This window comes from Dendrobates tinctorius, unplaced genomic scaffold, assembly GCF_039654945.1.
Source record: "Dendrobates tinctorius isolate UK_male_01 unplaced genomic scaffold, ASM3965494v1 ptg000226l, whole genome shotgun sequence".
In the NCBI taxonomy this organism is placed as follows: domain Eukaryota; kingdom Metazoa; phylum Chordata; class Amphibia; order Anura; family Dendrobatidae; genus Dendrobates; species Dendrobates tinctorius.
This window is the reverse complement of record NW_027361893.1, coordinates 6,183,087-6,202,387: the sequence shown is the minus strand read 5'-3', so window position 1 is coordinate 6,202,387 and position 19,301 is coordinate 6,183,087. Positions and strand designations below refer to the sequence as shown.

Genomic DNA, 19,301 nt, shown 5'->3' with positions numbered 1-19,301 from the left:
TGACTTTTACAATATTTGTTTCAGGGTGAAGATCTGACCCATTTTAATACTACAGAGACATATGTGAGGGGTGATGAGCGGTGTAAAGAGGAGATTCCTACATATGACTACCCAGGTGAGTAGTAACCACTAAATGCAGAGAAGTCACAGATTCGTCTTACAGGAAAGATATGTATCTTTGTACCGTGTTAGCCAGTAGAGAGAAATACATTTAGAATTGAGAGTCCTCAGTGGTTGATACCTTTTAATGGCTAACTGAAAACATGGTAACAAATTGCAAGCTTTTGAGACAACTCAGGTCTCTTCATCAGGCATGGAATAATGCAAAATCTGAAGAATCACATATTTATACACAACACAGCACAGAAAGAAATAATGCAATAGATAAGACAAGTGACGTGAAGCAGAGCTATCATTATAAGAGAGTGATAAACAGTTGTGGCCATAAATATTGGAACAGTTCATAGATAAGGAGTGTGAATGTTTTATTGTCCTCTGATTGGGGTCTGGGTTCTGTGTTGTGATGGCCCCGCAAGGTCTGGGGTGCAAATTCCTTAATTGATGTAAAAAGACATAAATCCATACAGCACATTCATTCCTGCATTGAGATTCTTCTCAGTCACCGTCTGTGACTGCTATGTCGGTGGTGTCGTCTGATCGTATCACAATCGTGTGATCACCATTTTGCCTCTAGACCACAACATTCTCCTCCACTCAAAACTGTTCAAATGACCTTTGGCATTGAAAGCCCTTTTCTATAGAACTTAACACCTAGAGGATCCATCTACCCCCTGGGATTAGGAGACGCTGACCATTATCTGCCCAGGTCTGTAAACTACAAAGCCAAATGACAGCGTATGGAGAATGTGCTGACAAGTTAGAAAATCACTTGAAGAAAAGTAATATGATGGGTCTGTAAGAGAAATTGGAGGGTAATGATGCTGTTGGCTTCCTAGATCCCTGATATCTTATTGGATGAATCTACCTTCTCTCCCTTCTGTGCTGCTGAATGTGCTCATATGGTCCCTACAAGAACAGGTCCAGTCTTTCTGACCAAACTTCACTTTTATGATTGACAACATTAAATGTGCAGTGAGGCCAAGTGTGAATTTCTGTACAATAACAACAGAATTTCCCTTTATCCTGACTTTTCAATTTGTATTAAAACTAACAAATTTCAAGGAGGATTGTGATAAACTGCATAAAAACCATTACACCTGTGCCATGATATATCTCTAAGCTGTGCGTGGCTGATGGCTGTAATATACATTTATTCACCCCTGCAGGAGATGTGTTGGAATGGCTCGAGCCCTGGTTTCATGGATTTACTCCACGTCATAAATTACATTGTTTTCGATCCTAGGGAATTCAGATTACTGCACAATCTTTCCTGAAATGGGGGGCGCTGTGGAGGAACGCACACAGACCCGTTCCTCCCACATCACCACCGTGACGTAACTACACATGCACAGCTCTCCGGTGCCCCCTTTGTCTCTCAGGTCATTAAGGGAACTGCACCTAGAGCAAATGGTCGCCGGTGAGGAGGTCCTGTTACCCGCTGGGGGTTCTAAGATTCGTGATTAGAATAAAAGCATCAGCCCAAGATTAAGTTTCTAGTTTAATTGCCTTAAGGGCGCACTAGATAATTACAGAAATATACAGTAAATTTACAGTCAGAGAAAAGATATAACAATAAGGGTACAAGACTTAAGATATTAAGCTGGAGGTCAATTTACCAGATTGTAGGGTCATGTGGGTGCTGGGGAGCTCTGCAGTCCACAGGTACAAGAATCTTAGTTGCCGGACAGACCCCCAAAGCATGGGCCGCTGCTCCCCTCGGCAGGTCTGTCCCCAGGTCCTTCTTAGATCGTCATCGTCTGGATCTTCTGTGTGAAAGAATGAATATCTGCCAGGGGCTGCTAAGTCCTTAAACACGCTAGGTTCCTCCCCCTGTGTCAGAGGGTGGGCTAAAAATCCATGCTCCTAGGATGGAGCCAAAGCGTCTGGGACACACAAAGGATGTATATTCCTGCGTCTGCTAGCAGGTACATTCTAATTGAAGCCCTAGGCTTTTTTTCCGGCCCCCTGCTGGCACGGATCCGTACCTGAGCTTTGAAGCTCTGTTTTGGGTCTATCCTCATTATCACACCAATGGCCCTGGCTATTTAGCATTGGAACACTAAATCCTGCTTGTATTTACTAAGTACACAGCACCTGAAGTATAGAAGCCGTTAGCTGCCTGTAATTCCTAAACTTAGACCAAAATGGATGCCAAGCTCAGACATGTGGCCCCATATCTAAGATGGCGGCTGCTCCTTCATCACAGGCGCTAATACTCTCTCTACTCTTCTGGTCAGGACTCACAGTAGCTCCAATGATCCACCATAAATGAATGTAACTCCGGTTTACTGTTGGAGGTCTCCCCTCGTACATACGTTGTTGTTGGGGATTAAAACATTTTTATTTATTCTGTCATTTTTTTTTACCTGTTCATTCTGTGTAGTTTGATTGTGGTGGGAATGTTCTGCCTCACTTATGTGAGTCTGTAGCTCCCTGATAGTCTTAAATAAAAGCTCTCCATCGCTTTTTACAAATGCCTAAGATCTAAATTTAAAGTGAACCCTTCAGCAGGATTGTGCACAGTAACCTACAGACACTGTCAGGTCAGCACCGTTATACTGATTACATTGATACCTGGTGATGAAATCCATCTTGTGGTTGTTGTTTAATCTTTATTTGTAGTTTTGAGTTAATGAGATTCTCGTGCTCTGGGGTGGGGCTGTGGGCGGGGCTTTATGTGGTGCTCTGCTTACATATTCATCTGTATTGGCTTATGACAGGTCACTGATCCCTCAGTGACCGACCTGCCCCCCTATTTTTACGTAATGCATATAATAATGTTGATATTATTGTTGATAATGCCTATAATATTGTGGCTATTGTGAGGCTTAGAAAAAAAATTTCATCCAGCAAAATAACATAGGCGACGCCTGTCCGGTAGCATCAATCTCTTACTTATAGATGCTACTGCGCAGGCGCTGCCATCGCCGGTGACATTTTGCTGGATGTAATTTTTTTTCTAAACCTCACAATAGCCACAATATTATAGGCATTATCAACACTATTATATGCATTATGTAAAAATGGGGATCAGGTCACTGATGGATCAGTAACCTGTCATAAGCCAATACAGATGCATATGTAATCAGAGCACCACATAAAGCCCCGCCCACAGCGCCGCCCCAGAGCACGAGAATCTCATTACCTGAAAACTACAAATTCAGATTAAACAACAACCACAAGACGGATTTCATAAAACAAGGTATCATTGTAATCAGTATAACGGCGCTGACCTGACAGTGTCTGTAGGTTACTGTGCACAATCCTGCTGACAGGTTCCCTTTACGACATCTCAGCTCTGTACTATTATACACAGTTCTCTTTAAATGTGTAATATTTCTTCTTGAAACTCATCTGACAGAAAATATTGGCCATTACGATAGTTTAGATTGTGAAGTCACCGGGCCCCATACTCTAATTACCCCAGAGAGGTTTCACCACTAGTTACTCATTTTTTACTGATGAAGACTGCTGGGTTTGATCATTTCAGTAGATGTTATTGTCTATAGTCAGTTTTTTACTACAGTAGTTATTGTCCAAAATACTCTGATTTAACCTCTTCCTGCAGCCAGTTTTGTGTTCCTAATCAGGCCCCATTTTTAAAATTTGACGTGTGTCACTTTATGTGGTGATAACTTTGGAATTATTCATAAAGGATAATAGAAAACAAATGAATCTTACAAATTATTTTCCAACTTCGCACAATACCCTACATACGATTGTACACTACTGGGCACATGGAAGTGTTCAGATGGGAAGGAGCGCCATTTAGCTATTTGAATGCAGATCTTGCTGGAATAGTTTATAGACACAATGTTTTAGGAGCACTATTTCTGGTCACCTGGGAGCTCAAAAGATGACCACCATGATCATGCTTGGCACTATCTTCTCTGCTTTCCATATCCCAAGGATTGCCTTGCTCATTGTCCTTAAACACGCTTACATCGATCTGGACCTACACTGGGACCCCTAGGCTTGGACCATGGTGTTACCAGGGCCGGTTTTAGGCAAATTTGGGGCCCTAGCCAAAGTTTAAAATGGGGCCCCAAATGCTAACATATTGTACATCACACAGAAGCATTTCGGTTGTAGTTACATGCGCTGAGTTCAGGACGCTAAATGAGTGTGATCGACAATATTGAAGTCGTTCAACACTTGTTTCCCGGCCTCTTTCCACCATCTGAGAAAGAATGATGGGGACAGAAGAATCACTATTAGATCAATCTGTCCCCATACAGTATCATGTTATCAGCAGCATATCTACAGTTTACACCCCATAGTCCTCCATATAATATAATGTGCCCCATAGTCCTCCATATAGTATAATACGCTCTTCATAGTCCTCCATATAGTATAATACACTCCTCATAGCCCTCCATATATTTAAATTCACTGCTCAGTCCTCCATATAGTATAATACACTCCTCATAGTGCTCCATATAGTATAATGCACCGCCATAGTCGTCCATGTAGTACAATTCACTTCTCATAGCATAATGCACCCCATAGTTCTTCATATAATGTATTATATGATAGTCCTCGATACAGTATAATGCAGCCCACATATAGTATAATGCAGCCACCTCATAGAGCATAATGCAGCCACCCCACAGAGTATAATGCAGCCCCGCCATACAATATAGTGTAACCCCCCATAGAATATAATGCAGCCTCCCTCTTATAGTATAATGCAGCCACCCCTTAGATCATAATGCAGCCACCCCACAGAGTATAATGCAACCACTTCACAGAATATAATGTAACCCCCCATAGAATATAATGCAGCCCCCCTCATATAGTATAATGCAGCCCCTCCATAGAATATATGGCAGCCCCCCTCATAGAGTATATTGCAGCCCCCCATATAGTATAATGTAGCCCCTCCATATGTAGCCCTCCTCATATAGTATAATGCAGCCCCCATAGAATATAATGTAGCCCCCTCAAATTATAATGGAGCCCCCATACAATATAATGTAGCCCCCCACAGAATACAATGTAGCCTCCTCATATATAATGTAGCCCCCTCATAGAGTATGATGCAATCACCCCTATAGAATATAATAAATATAATACAGCCCACCATAGAATATAATGTAGCCCCAAATAGAATATAATACAGCCCACCTCCCCATAAAATATAATGTAGCCCCATATTATATAACACTGCCTCCCCAATATTATATAATGTAAAATGTACCCCCCATGGTATATAACACAGTCGCATAGTATATAGCCCAGCCCCCCATGGTATATAGCCCATCACCACATGGTATATAGCCCAGCCCACCATGGTATATAGCCCAGCCCACCATGGTATATAGCCCAGCCCACCATGGTATGTAGCCCAGCCCACCATGGTATGTAGCCCAGCCCACCATGGTATATAGCCCAGAACCACATGGTATATAGCCTAGCCCTACACGGTATATAGCCCAGCACCACATGGTATATAGCCCAGCCCACCATTGTATATAGTCCAGCACCACATGGTATATAGCCCAGCACCACAAGGCATATAGCCCAGCACCACAGGCATATAGCCCAGCACCACATGGTATATAGCCCAGCACCACATGGTATATAGCCCAGCACCACATGGTATATAGCCCAGCACCATGGTATATAGCCCAGCACCACATGGTATATAGCCCAGCACCATGGTATATAGCCCAGCACCACATGGTATATAGCCCAGCACCACATGGTATATAGCCCAGCACCACATGGTATATAGCCCAGCACCACATGGTATATAGCCCAACATCATGGTATATAGCCCAGCCACACATGGTATATAGCCCAGCACCACATGGTATATAGCCCAGCACCACATGGTATATAGCCCAGCACCACATGGTATACAGCCCAGCACCATGGTATACAGCCCAGCACCATGGTATACAGCCCAGCACCATGGTATACAGCCCAGCACCACATGGTATACAGCCCTGCACCACATGGTATATAGCCCAGCACCACATGGTATATAGCCCAGCACCACATGGTATATAGCCCAGCACCACATGGTATATAGCCCAGCACCACATGGTATATAGCCCAGCACCACATGGTATATAGCCCAGCACCACATGGTATATAGCCCAGCACCACATGGTATATAGCCCAGCACCACATGTATATAGCCCAGCACCACATGTATATAGCCCAGCACCACATGGTATATAGCCCAACATCATGGTATATAGCCCAGCACCACATGGTATATAGCCCAGCACCACATGGTATACAGCCCAGCACCATGGTATACAGCCCAGCACCATGGTATACAGCCCTGCACCACATGGTATACAGCCCTGCACCACATGGTATACAGCCCTGCACCACATGGTATACAGCCCTGCACCACATGGTATATAGCCCAGCACCACATGGTATATAGCCCAGCACCACATGGTATATAGCCCAGCACCACATGGTATATAGCCCAGCACCACATGGTATATAGTACAGCCACACATGGTATATAGCCCAGCACCACATGGTATACAGCCCAACATCATGGTATATAGTCCAGCACCACATGGTATATAGCCCAGCACCACATGGTATATAGCCCAGCACCACATGGTATATAGCCCAGCACCACATGGTATACAGCCCAGCACCATGGTATACAGCCCAGCACCATGGTATACAGCCCAGCACCACATGGTATACAGCCCAGCACCACATGGTATACAGCCCTGCACCACATGGTATACAGCCCTGCACCACATGGTATATAGCCCAGCACCACATGGTATATAGCCCAGCACCACATGGTATATAGCCCAGCACCACATGGTATACAGCCCAGCACCACATGGTATACCGCCCAGCACCATGGTATATAGCCCAGCACCACATGGTATACCGCCCAGCACCATGGTATATAGCCCAGCACCACATGGTATACAGCACAGCCACACATGGTATATAGCCCAGCACCACATGGTATATAGCCCAACACCATGGTATATAGCCCAGCACCACATGGTATATAGCCCAGCACCACATGATATACAGCCCAACCACACATGGTATATAGCTCAGCACCACATGGTATATAGCCCAGCCACACATGGTATATAGCCCAGCCACACATGGTATATAGCCCAGCCACACATGGTATATAGCCCAGCACCACATGGTATATAGCACAGCACCACATGGTAAATAGCCTAGTCACACATGGTATATAACACCCACCGAGAATGTCCAGCACACACTGATATATTAAAAAAAACAATATTCTCGCCTTCTCCTTGTGCCTGCGCTGCTCCCGGCTCCTGTCTCCTGCACTGCCTGGTACACAGAGAGCGCGATGACGTCATCGCGCACCCGCTGTGTGTCAGAGGCGGAGCGGGGAATAAGATGGGAGAGGAAGCGTCAGCTGATGCTCTCTCCTCCATGATTGCTTTGAACTGTACTGGCGTCTATGACGCTGGTATAGTTCAATGCAGCGGCTGGTAGGGAGTCTGCGCTGGAGGCAGGTGGGTCCCCCTGCCTCACAGGGGCCCCATAGCGGCAGCATGATGTGTGGGCCACTGGGGGAGTGGGGGCCCTAGGCAGCTGCCTGGTCTGCCTGACCCCTAAAGCCGGCCCTGGGTGTTACCTGCTATTCTGTGGTATTAGATGACAAGATTAGTCAGGTAGCTGGGTCAGAACCAGAAGGACAGAATGCAGAATCAGAAGACACAAGAGTAGTCAATAAACGGGCCACGGTCACAACAGGTAACAAATATACAAGTCGCGAGCTGAGCATAGAAGACTGAACCAAAGAAGAACAACGCTGTATAAAGCAGAAAACGGCAATACGCTTTGAGCTTTTGTAGGGTGTGGTACTTTCCCGTTGGCTGAAGTTGGGAGCAGATTACTCCAGCTGGACAGCAGGAACAGATCCTAGATGAGACTGGACACACCATATGCAGAAGCCCTAATATAACTAAATGACAGAAAACCAGAATAGTCTAAATCCTCGTAAAGCGATTCCATTTTATAAATTAATTCACTGAGGGTTATAATCTATAGGACTAGTGAATATTTTGACTACACAGCCACTTTCTGGAATTTAACACGCAGTGGAAGTTGGGAGAGTGAAAATTACACATTTGCCATTTTATTACCCAACACTTAGTGCCCAGATTGTGCTCCAGGAGATGCACACTGTAAATTAAGTGGATTCTTCTCACTATAATATTGCTAAATACAGGGATCCTAAATGTTGTTTGCACACACTGCAAGGCTCAGAGAGCGGATTTTGCTGGATTGGTTTCTAGAAACCTTGTTGCTCTTCAACAGCCTTTGTGCCACTAATAGTGTGGGAACCTCTGTTTTTCCATTGACAGATGATGGACCTGAATGGGAACTGTTTTTTGTGAGATGAGAATTGGTATTATTTTTGCCTGCATAACATTGATTGGTTTCTTATAATTCTATATTTGGGAGGCAGAATGAACAAACATTTGAACACCACACACTACTGGTTCATCCAACAAGGTTTTCTTTTAGACTGTGAACTGTCATTGTCTTGGTAAATAACATTTTTTACATAGCTTGCCATTTTCATGGACAGTTTAAGTAGAAATGTTCAAAAATATAAAACTCAAAGATATTTTATTACAAAATAATAATTGTTTTTTTATCTTAGCAGATGACTGTGCCAGGAGATCAGCGGTACATCTGACATCTTCAATTTGTAAATCTGACGATCTTAAGATCCTACAAGACACAACTGAAGTGATTGCTATTATTCCTGATATACCATCATCCTTTCACAGCAAAGATCTGTCAACTGATCCTATGAAACAGATCCCATCTTCTGATTCATTACCAACTACTAAGGAAAATCAAAGTCACAAAAGAGGCATTAAAAAACAAACTGTTGCTAAAGCTAAGAAGTCATTTTCATGTGCAGAATGTGGGAAATATTTTAAATGGAAATCACATTTTGTTACTCACCAGAGAATTCACACAGGGGAGAAACCTTTTTCCTGTTCAGAATGTGGGAAATGTTTTAACCGGAAATCGGTTCTTGATTACCACCAGAGAACTCATACAGGAGAGAAGCCTTTTTCTTGTTCAGAATGTGTGAAATGTTTTACACAGAAATCAGATTTGGTTAATCACCAGAGAACCCATACAGGGGTGAAGCCTTTTGCATGTTCAGAATGTGGGAAATGTTTTAACCGGAAAACACATCTTGATCGCCACCAGAGAACTCACAGAGGGGAGAAGCCTTTTTCATGTTCAGAATGTGGGAAATCTTTTAGATGGAAAACAACTTTTGAGAGCCACCAGAGAACTCACAGAGGGGAGAAGCCTTTTTCCTGTTCAGAATGTGGGAAATGTTTTAACCGGAACGAGCATCTTGTTAGACATCAGAGCAGTCACACAGGGGAGAAGCCTTTTTTCTGTTCAGAATGTGGGAAATGTTTTAACCGGAAAGAGTATCTTGATAACCACCAGAGAGCCCACACAGGGGAGAAGCCTTTTTCCTGTTCAGAATGTGGGAAATGTTTTAAACGGAAAGATCATCTTGTTAGACATCAGAGCAGCCACACAGGGGAGAAGCCTTTTTACTGTTCAGAATGTGGGAAATTTTTTAACCAGAAAGAGCATCTTGTTAAACATCAGAGCAGTCACACATAGGAGAAGCCTTTTTCATTTTCTTAATGTAGGAAGTATTTTAATTGGAAATCAACTGTTAATAAACATCAGAGAAGTCACATAAAGGAGAAGCCTTTTTTATGTTCATAATGTTGGAATAGTTTTAACCAAAATTTGATCTTCTTAAATGGGTTACCTCTTGTCATTCCATTGTTTGCTGACAAAAGGATAAAACTTAAACTTTATTAATTTCAAATGTAGAACTATACCCATAATTCACCCCCTGAAGGTTAGTCAGAAGGTGACTAATAGATTTAATATATAACACACATTTCAGTATATAGGGTGAGGTGACGTAAACACACTCAATCTTCAAGCCTCTCATTTCAACGTGTTTCATTGACCTCACCAAAGGTGACTCATCAGGAGACTTTAATATTAAAGGGGTTGTCCGGGCTTTTCACATAATCTCAGTGCATATCTGGGCTGCAGAATGCAGACCACAAGTAATTTACCTTCTGTGGCCAGTTTGCAGGGTTTCCAAGATATCATCTCTTGCTTGTAAGAAAAACCTCCAGGGGGTGTGTGTTCTGGCATTGAAATGAGAATTGGTTGTTTCCTCCTACTCTACTAAAAACATGCCCTCTATAGCAACAACCCCACCCTCCATAGCAACAGGCCCTCCCCGACCACATGAACAAGCCTATCCCTCCTCACACAGTAACAAATCCTCCCCCTCTAGCAGCATCAGTGCAGAGAGCAGACCACCCAGCTGCTCCTCCCCCAGACACATGCTGAACAGTGATCTATGGAAAGAAACTAGTGAGGAGGAAACGACCAGTTCTCATTTCAATGCCAGAACACCCCCCCGGACGTTTTTCATAGAAGCAAGAGATGATATCTTGGAAACACTGCAAACTGGCCACAGAAGGTAAATTACTTATTGTCAGCATTCTGCCACCCAGATATGCACTGAGATTATGTAAAATGCCCGGACAACCCCTTTAGCCTATATTCAAGCGAGGCTAGACGAAGAAAACCCTAAAATCATTTTGTCCGAAACAGTCAGAAAACTAGCCACATATAGGCATATCCCAGACTTCAAACTATATACTTTGTAAGTTTATAAGCCACTCCAGTGGCGGTCAGTCAGGAATATATGTGAAAATCCAGTATAATTATTGTTTTTCCTCCTATAGGGACTGCCCTAGTTTGGTATTGTAACAGCTGCCAATTAGTAGTAATGCAGACAAATAGTCCTAGACTAAACTCAGTTTTCAGACGGCCCAATATATACCACTCACGGAACACTTACCTGCTCCAAAGATCATTAGCAGCTTCTAACTAATGGCCATGCTGCGGTCTGTCAGGGAATGAGTGCAATATCATTATAAAGACTAGGGATATGGGCAATCACAATGTCTGGGAGATCTGTGCCAGTATTTAGTATGAATATGGAAATGATCTCTGGAAGTTGTGTTCCCTGAGCGGTATATACTGTATTTTCACATACTGTCTATTCCTGACACTGGAGCGGCTTATAAACTTACAAAGTATATAGTTTGAAGTCTGGGATCTGCCCATATGTGGTTAGTTTTCTGACTGTTTCGGATAACATGATACAGGATTTTAGGGTTTTCTTCATCTAGTCTCGCTTGAATATAGGTCAATGTTAAATAGTCTCCTGATGAGATATGTTTGGTGAGGGCGACAAAACCCGTAGAAATGAGAGGCTTGGAGAGCGAGTGTGTATACGTCACCTCACCCTATATTGAAATGTAGGGTATATGTTTTTTCTATTAGTCATCTTCTGAATAACCTTCAGGGGTGAATTATGGGTATATTTTTACATTTGGAATTAATAAAGTTAATAACACAAAAAAGCCCAATCCTTTATACAGCATTAATGGCGGTAACCTATAATCGTAGCCCACCATAGCAGTAAATATTTCCACTCCATAAGCATATATATATAAAAAGTGCCATATAAAGCGTTATCGCGCCAAAGTGGCAGAAATTAAAACAAAGGGACAGCTTACCTACAGGTGCACAGGTACCCCAGACAGTGGAGAGATCCCAACGCGCGTTTCGCTCTACCAAAGCGCTTTCTCAAGGGCTTTTTACCGCTACTCCTCCTTATTATGTATAGCTAGCCTTGCGGACTTGTTAGGCTGAGTTCACACATGGCGTTTTTTCGCGTTTCCGTGGCGGCTTTAACCGCGCGATTTTGCCGCGAAAACGCAAAAAATAAGCATCCCATGCATTCCTATGGGATTCCGCAATGCTGTACTAATGCTGCGGTTTTTACCGCGGCAGAATCGCTTCGCGGTAAAAACCGCAGCATGCTCATTAATTTGCGGAATCGCGGCGATCCCGCACCCATAGGAATGCATTGTTCCGCTTACTTCCCGCATGTGGCTGTGCACACCATGGGGAAAGTAAGCAGAACAATTGCGGATGGTACCCACGGTCCGGAGGAGAGGAGACTGTCCTCCGGGCTTTGGGTACCATATCCCTGTAAAAAATAGAATTTAAAAATAAAAAATATTGTTATTCTCACCCTCCGACATCCCGCGCAGCCTTCCCGCTTCTCTTCACGCTCTCGTTCCCAGTAGTCCTTTGTGAAAATGCCCGCGATGACGTCCGTTCTCGCGGGATCGCGAAGTCTCGCGGTCATTCGCGCGACGTCATCGCGAATTACCGCGAGACGTCGCGATCCCGCGAGAACTGACGTCATCGCGGGCATTTTCGCAAAGGATTACTGGGAACGGATGCGCGGGACGTCGGAGGGTGAGAATAACACCATTTTTTATTTTTTTTTTTTACATTTTATCTTTTACTACTGATGCTGCATAGGCGGCCTTAGTAGTAAAAAGTTGGTCACACTTGTCAAACACTATGTTTGACGAGTGTGACCAACCTGTCAATCAGTTCTCCAAGCGATGCTACAGATCGCTTGGAGAACGCTAGCATTTTGCAAGCTAATTACGCTTGCAAAATGCTAGTTTTTCTGCGGGAAAATCGCGGGAATTTAAAATGCGATTTTCCCACGGACTGGAATTCCGGAATTCTCGCGGTAATTTCCGCGAGAGTTCCGGTACGTGTGCACTTAGCCTTATCCTATTCAGACCTATTATGGCGGTGATGTTATTTTTATATGCCATCTGAGCTCTTCATAGAGCGTGGTGTAGCAGGTTATGTGCTATCCCCCTTCTGCTTTCCCTCCTGGGGTTTGGTGTCATTTATTTATGTGCAATTTTGCTATAGATATTTATTGTACTTATCTGTGATAATAAAGTTTGATATTTTTCTAATTTGGGTTGGATTCAAACACTGTGTTTCTCTGGAATTAATAAAATGTAGTTTTATCCTTTTGTAAGTGAATCTTCTAATCAAGGGATAATTATATATATAAAATTCTCAGTGAACTCACTCCGCATGCTTGGCCTTAATTAAATAAAAACACTCATACTCCACTGGTGTAAAGGCTCCACTTTAGTGGTGTCGAGACTCGCTTTCCCGGGGCTTATGTGAGTTTGTTACATCACATGAGCCCTGCGCCCAATCAGCAGCAGCTTCACTGTTCCCACCTTTGGACATATTGAACATCAACAGGATGCCAGGGCCGCGGCTGCTCTCTGACTGCCTCATGATGCTCGATTTGTCCAAAAGTGGGGACATTGTAATATTGTAACATAGTTAGCAAGGCCGAAAAAAGACATTTGTCCTTCCAGTTCCGCCTATATTCTGTCAGAATAACCAAATTCCCAGATCTATGTCCTTCTAAAGAACCTAAAAACTGTAAGATACAGTATTGTTATGCTCCAGGAAGACATCCAGGCCTTCCACTGAGTTCGCCATCGCCACCTCCTCAGGCAAGGAATTCTGGATTCTCACTGCCCTAACAGTAAAGAATCCTCTTCTATGTTGGTGGAAAAACCTCTCTTCCAGACGCAGAGAATGCCCCCTTGTGACCGTCACCTTCCTTGGTATAAACAGATCCTCGGAGAGATATTTTTATTGTCCCCTTATATACTTACTAGCTATTGAACCCATTCTACGCCTGGGTGGCGAGCATTTTTATTGGTATGTGGTCTCCCATCCTGGTATGTGCTGCCCCCCTCCCATCCTGGTATGCATGGCACCCCTCATCCCTATCCTGCTATACATGGCCCCCTCATCCCTATTCTGGTATGTATGGTCTCTTCATCCCCCAATCCTGGTATGCATGGCACCCCATTCCTCATCCTGGCATGCATGGTCCCCTCACCCCCCCCCAATCCTGGTATGCATGGTACCCTGTCATTCCTATCCTGGTATGCATGGTACCCCTCATCCCTATCCTGGTGTGTATGATCCCCTCACCCCCAATTCTGGTATGCATGGTCTCCTCACCCCCCAATCCAGCAATCCTGGTATGCATGGTCCCCTCACCCCCCAATCCCCTGGTATGCATGGTCCCCTCACCCCCCAATCCCCTGGTATGCATGGTCCCCTCACCCCCAAATCCTGGAATGCACGGTCCCCTCACTTCCCAATCCTGGTATGCATGGTCCCCTCACCCCCCAATCCTGGTATGCATGGTCCACCCTCATCCCTATCGTAGGATGTATGGTTCCCCCCTCACCCCCCAATCCTGGTATGCATGGTCCCCTCATCCCCAATCCTGGTAGGCATGGTCCCCTCATCCCCAATCCTGGTATGCATAGTACCCATCACCCCCTATCCTTGTATGCATGGTACCCCTCATCCGTCAATCCTGGTATGCATGGCCTCCTCACCCCCCCAATCCTGGTATGCATAGTCCCTTCACACCCCAATCCTGGTATGCATGGTCCCCCCTCATCCCTATTATAGGATGTATGATACCCCCTCACCACCCAATCCTGGTATGCATGGTCCCCTCATCCCCAATCTTGGTATGCATGGTACCCCTCACCCCACTATCCTGGTATGCATGGTACCCCTCATCCCTCAATCCTGGTATGCATGGTCCTCTCACCCCCCTATCCTGGTATGCATAGTCCCTTCACACCCCAATCCTGGTATGCATGGTCCCCCCTCGTCCCTATCATAGGATGTATGATACCCCCTCACCACCCAATCCTGGTATGCATGGTCCCCTCATCCCCAATCCCGGTATACATGGCACCCCCTTACCTCTCAATTCTGGTATGCATGCTCCCCTCATCCCCAATCTTGGTATGCATGGTACCCCTCACCCCACTATCCTGGTATGCATGGTACCCCTCATCCCTCAATCCTGGTATGCATGGTCCTCTCACCGCCCTATCCTGGTATGCATTGTCCCCCCACCCACCCCCATCCTGGTATGCATGTTCCCCTCACCCCTCAATCCTGGTATGCATGGTCCCCTCACCCCCCTTATCCTGATATGCATGGTCATCTCACCCCCCTTATCCTGATATGCATGGTCCCCTCACCCCCCTTATCCTGGTATGCATGGTCCTTTCACCCCCCTATCCTGATATGCATGGTCATCTCACCCCCTATCCTGGTATGTATGGTCCTCTCACCCCCCTATCCTGATATGCATGGTCCCCTCACCCCCAATCCTGGTATGCATGGTCCTCTCACCCCCCTATCCTGATATGCATGGTCCCCTCACCCCCAATCCTGGTATGCATGGTCCTCTCACACCCCTATCCTGATATGCATGGTCTTCTCACCCCCTATCCTGGTATGTATGGTCCTCTCACCCCCATATCCTGGTATACATGGTCCCCTCACCCCCCTTATCCTGGAATGCATGGTCCCCTCACCCCCCTTATTCTGGTGTGCATGGTCCTCTCACCCCCTATCCTGGAATGCATGGTCCCCTCACCCCCCTATCCTGGTATGCATGGTCCTCTCACCCCCTATCCTAGTATGCATGGTCACCTCACCCCCCTATCCTGGTATGCATGGTCCTTTCAACCCCCAATACTGGTATGCATGCTACCACTCACCCCTTATCCAGATATGCATGGTCCCCTCACCTCCAATCCTGATATGCATGGTCCCCTCACCCCCTATCCTGGTATGCATTCTACCTCTCACCCCCCTATCCTGATATGTATGGTCCCCCTCACTCCTATTAAACTGCACACATGAAAAAAAACATTTAAGCTCGCCTTTCTTTCCGGTGTTCCAGTGCTGTCCCGTTCTGCCGGGGGAGGAGTGTGGCGCCAGGGTATGCACATGCCCATACCACGCTGTCCGGCGCCATATTGCTGAAGACACACTGCAAATGTGTCTTCAGTAAAATGGCGCCAGATAGCGCTATGCGCATTCATGATTCTGACACGCACTCCTGCCCCGGTCTCCGGCGACAAGAGAAGCGCCGCAGCAACACTCCTCTCGGTCAGGTAAGTATGGTGCTGGAGATCGCAGTATGCATTCAGTGTCTACCTGTACATCGATCTGCGGTGCCATACACACTCCCTGTACTGCTGGATGCCTTCTTCTGTCTGGAGCCAGACTGCGCAGGCGCGTCGCACTTGCGCAGTCTATAAAGGCTTCGGACAGAGTGACGCTTACAGCATTATATTATAGATACATGGTCAATACACATGGTTATTATACAGTGGGGAGAGTGATGCCAGCACTGATTGGGCCTAGGGCTCACATGACATAACAAACATGAGGAATGAGAAGGGGTTGTCCAAGTCCAACCTTTTTAACCCCTTAATGTCTATGGACATGCACAGTCCGTCATGGCTGGAGGTAACTTACCGCACCATGATGGACTGTGCATGTCCTGCCTTTGAACTATCACTGCGTGTAAACAAGCAGTGACAGTTCAGTGTCGACAGCTGTCTATGACAGCTGAGAGGCACAGCAAGGGGGGCAGGGACCCTTGCAGTCGGTCCCTCCACCCCAAGCGCTGTGATTGGTCAGTCAATCTGACCAACCAAACACAGCAGAGATTGGGTAGGAGAGGCTAAAATGTCAGCATCTCCTGCCCAATGATCAGTGCAGGAGCTCAGCGCTGCAGTGGCTGAGCGTCCTGCACTGACAGCTGGGAGCGGCGCCCCCGCCGCCCCCCGGCTGTTAACCCCAAGTGCTGCGATCGAGCGCGATCGCAGCGTTCAGAGGGGGAGGCAGAGGGTAGGGGGCTCCCTCTGCCTCAGGTCGGTGTCCCCACGATGCAAGCGTGGGGCCCGACCTGTGCCATGATGACCCGGAGGTGTCATGACAACCTCCGGGTCATTTACCTCCGGAAAGCTGGTGAGATCATGCTCACAGCATGGTGTCATCAGCTCTCAGCATTGGTATAATGAATTACAATCCTGGAGCATTGTAATGTATTATATCTAAAGTGAAAGTCCCATGAAGGTAAAAAAAAAAACATTTTTTTTTTTAGAAACTTTTTTTTTTTTTTTTTAAATATATTATAAAATAAGAGAAACTATTAAAAAAAAATCCCTAAAAAATCCCCTAAAAATTACACATTTTTATGTAAAAAAAAAAATAAAAAAAATACACGTTTGGTATCGCCAAATCCGTAAAAATCCCTTCTATAAAAGCGTCACCCTAGTTAACCCCTTCAGTGAATGCCGTAAAAAAATCACAAAAAGTAGCAAATTATACTTTTTCAAGCGGTATTATCATACCGCTTGGAAAAAGTGCAATAACACGCGATCAAAAAGATGGATATAAATGAACATGGTACCTGTCACGTCCGCCATGTCTGTTTTGCCTCATGAACCCCTGGAGCGGTGTGCACGCGCACCTTGTGTCTGCTATCCTGCTTGTTCCCTAGAGCAGTGTGCACACTCACCTCATGTCTGCTGAGCTGCAAGATGCCTGTGTTTCTGCTTTGCCTTCTGTGATCTTCTCGTCATGTCTAGAATCCCTGATCATGTGACGTTTCCTAGGATCCTGCACTGTCTGGTTCTGCAATCATTTCGTCATGTCTGAAACTCGGATCATGTGATCTTTCCTAGAATCCTGCACTGTCTGGTTCTGCAATCATCTCGTCATGTCTGAAACCTTGATCATGTGACGTTTCCTAAGATCCTGCACTGTGTGGTTCTGCAATCATCTCATCATGTCTGTAACCCTGATCATGTGACTGCGCTCTGTGATTTTGGAGCATCTGAACTAGGAAGTTCTCCCCTGGTCCTGACCCGGAAGAGGAGGTGCTGTGCCCTATATTAGACCGCCCCTTCCTATGCTCAGGGCCTGATTATTGTGTTGCTTCCCTGCACGGCTCTTGGTCTGTGGGGCGCTCCCTCTATTCTGTGCCCTTGCACTCAGCCCTGTCGTGCGTCTCTGCACACGCTCCGTGCTCATATTCCATCTCTTGTCTTGTGCCATGTCTTGTGTTGTCTCTCGTGCCATGTTTGTCTTTGCCTTGCTTTGCCTTGTAGTCCTTCTGCTGTTCTCTGCTTTAGTCTGTTTTGCTATGTCTCGCCTTAGCTATTCTTTGACTTGTAGTCCTTCCTCTGTTCTCTGCCTTACCTGTTTCGCCATGTCTGTTCTTTGCTATTCTGAGCCTTGTAGTACTTCTCATGTTCTCGTTTCTGCCTGGTTTTCCGAACTCTGTCCTATGGTGCTCTCTTGCACATTTCCATGTCTAGTCCCAAGGTCTTCCCTTGGCCTGGCTCTGGGCTTCTGCCTACGCTCCGCTGCTAGACTCTGTTCTCGCTCTGTCCTGGCTCTGTTTCTGCCTATGTTCCTTGCCTTGTTTCTTGCCTAGTCTTGCCTTGTCCTTGCCTTGAACCCCAGCGTGGGTTCCCCTTGGCCGTCTCCTGTGCCGTGGTAAGTGCCTCGTGTTTGTGTACAGCCGTGTCCACTGGCCAGTGTGGCGTGCCTCCTGTGTGGCTCCTAGCACGCAGCCCTTCCTTGAACCTTGGCGTGGCTCCTAGCACGCACCCTGCCTTGAACCCTGGCGTGGCTCCTAGCAAGCGTCCTGCTCTGAACCCTGGCGTGGCTCCTAGCACGCACCCTGCCTTGAACCCTGACCTTGGCGTGTCTCTACACATGCACTCTGTCTTGTATCTTGTGCCTTGGCGTGTCTCTATACACGCACTCTGTCTTGTACCTTGTGCCTTGGCGTGTCTCTATACACGCACTCTGTCTTGTATCTTGTGCTTTGGCGTGTCTCTACACACGCACTCTGTCTTGTGCTTTGGCGTGTCTCTACACACGCACCCTGTCTCGTTTTGTGAACCCTGGCGTGTCCCCTACACACGCACCTCGCTTTGAACCCTGGCGTGTCCCATACACACGCACCTCGCTTTGAACCCTGGCGTGTCCCCTACACACGCACCTAGCCTTGGACCTTGGCGTGTTCCCTAACACGCACCATGCCTGGATCTGTCGTGCCTCCTTGCCTGAACCCTGGTTTGCCTGCCGGATGCCCAGAACCTGCCGATCGCTGCCAGAGATCGTAAGCTGGATGACTGCGGCCTGATGTCCGGAGCTGACGTTCGCAGCCTGATGCCTTGATCATGTCGATCGTCGCCAGCGGTCCGGAGTCCGATGCCATTGTGCCTTTACCTGTACCTAGGCGTGCCACCTGGCACATACTATGCTATGGACCTTGGCGTGCCCATGCGTGC

General features: G+C 46.2%; 1 protein-coding gene across 1 annotated transcript in view; it reads left to right on the top strand.

The window, feature by feature from the left end:
• LOC141059269 (uncharacterized) overlaps positions 1-19,301 on the top strand; it is a 1,095,346-nt gene that overhangs the window by 19,932 nt on the left and 1,056,113 nt on the right. The gene's annotated exons all lie outside the window — the stretch shown is intronic.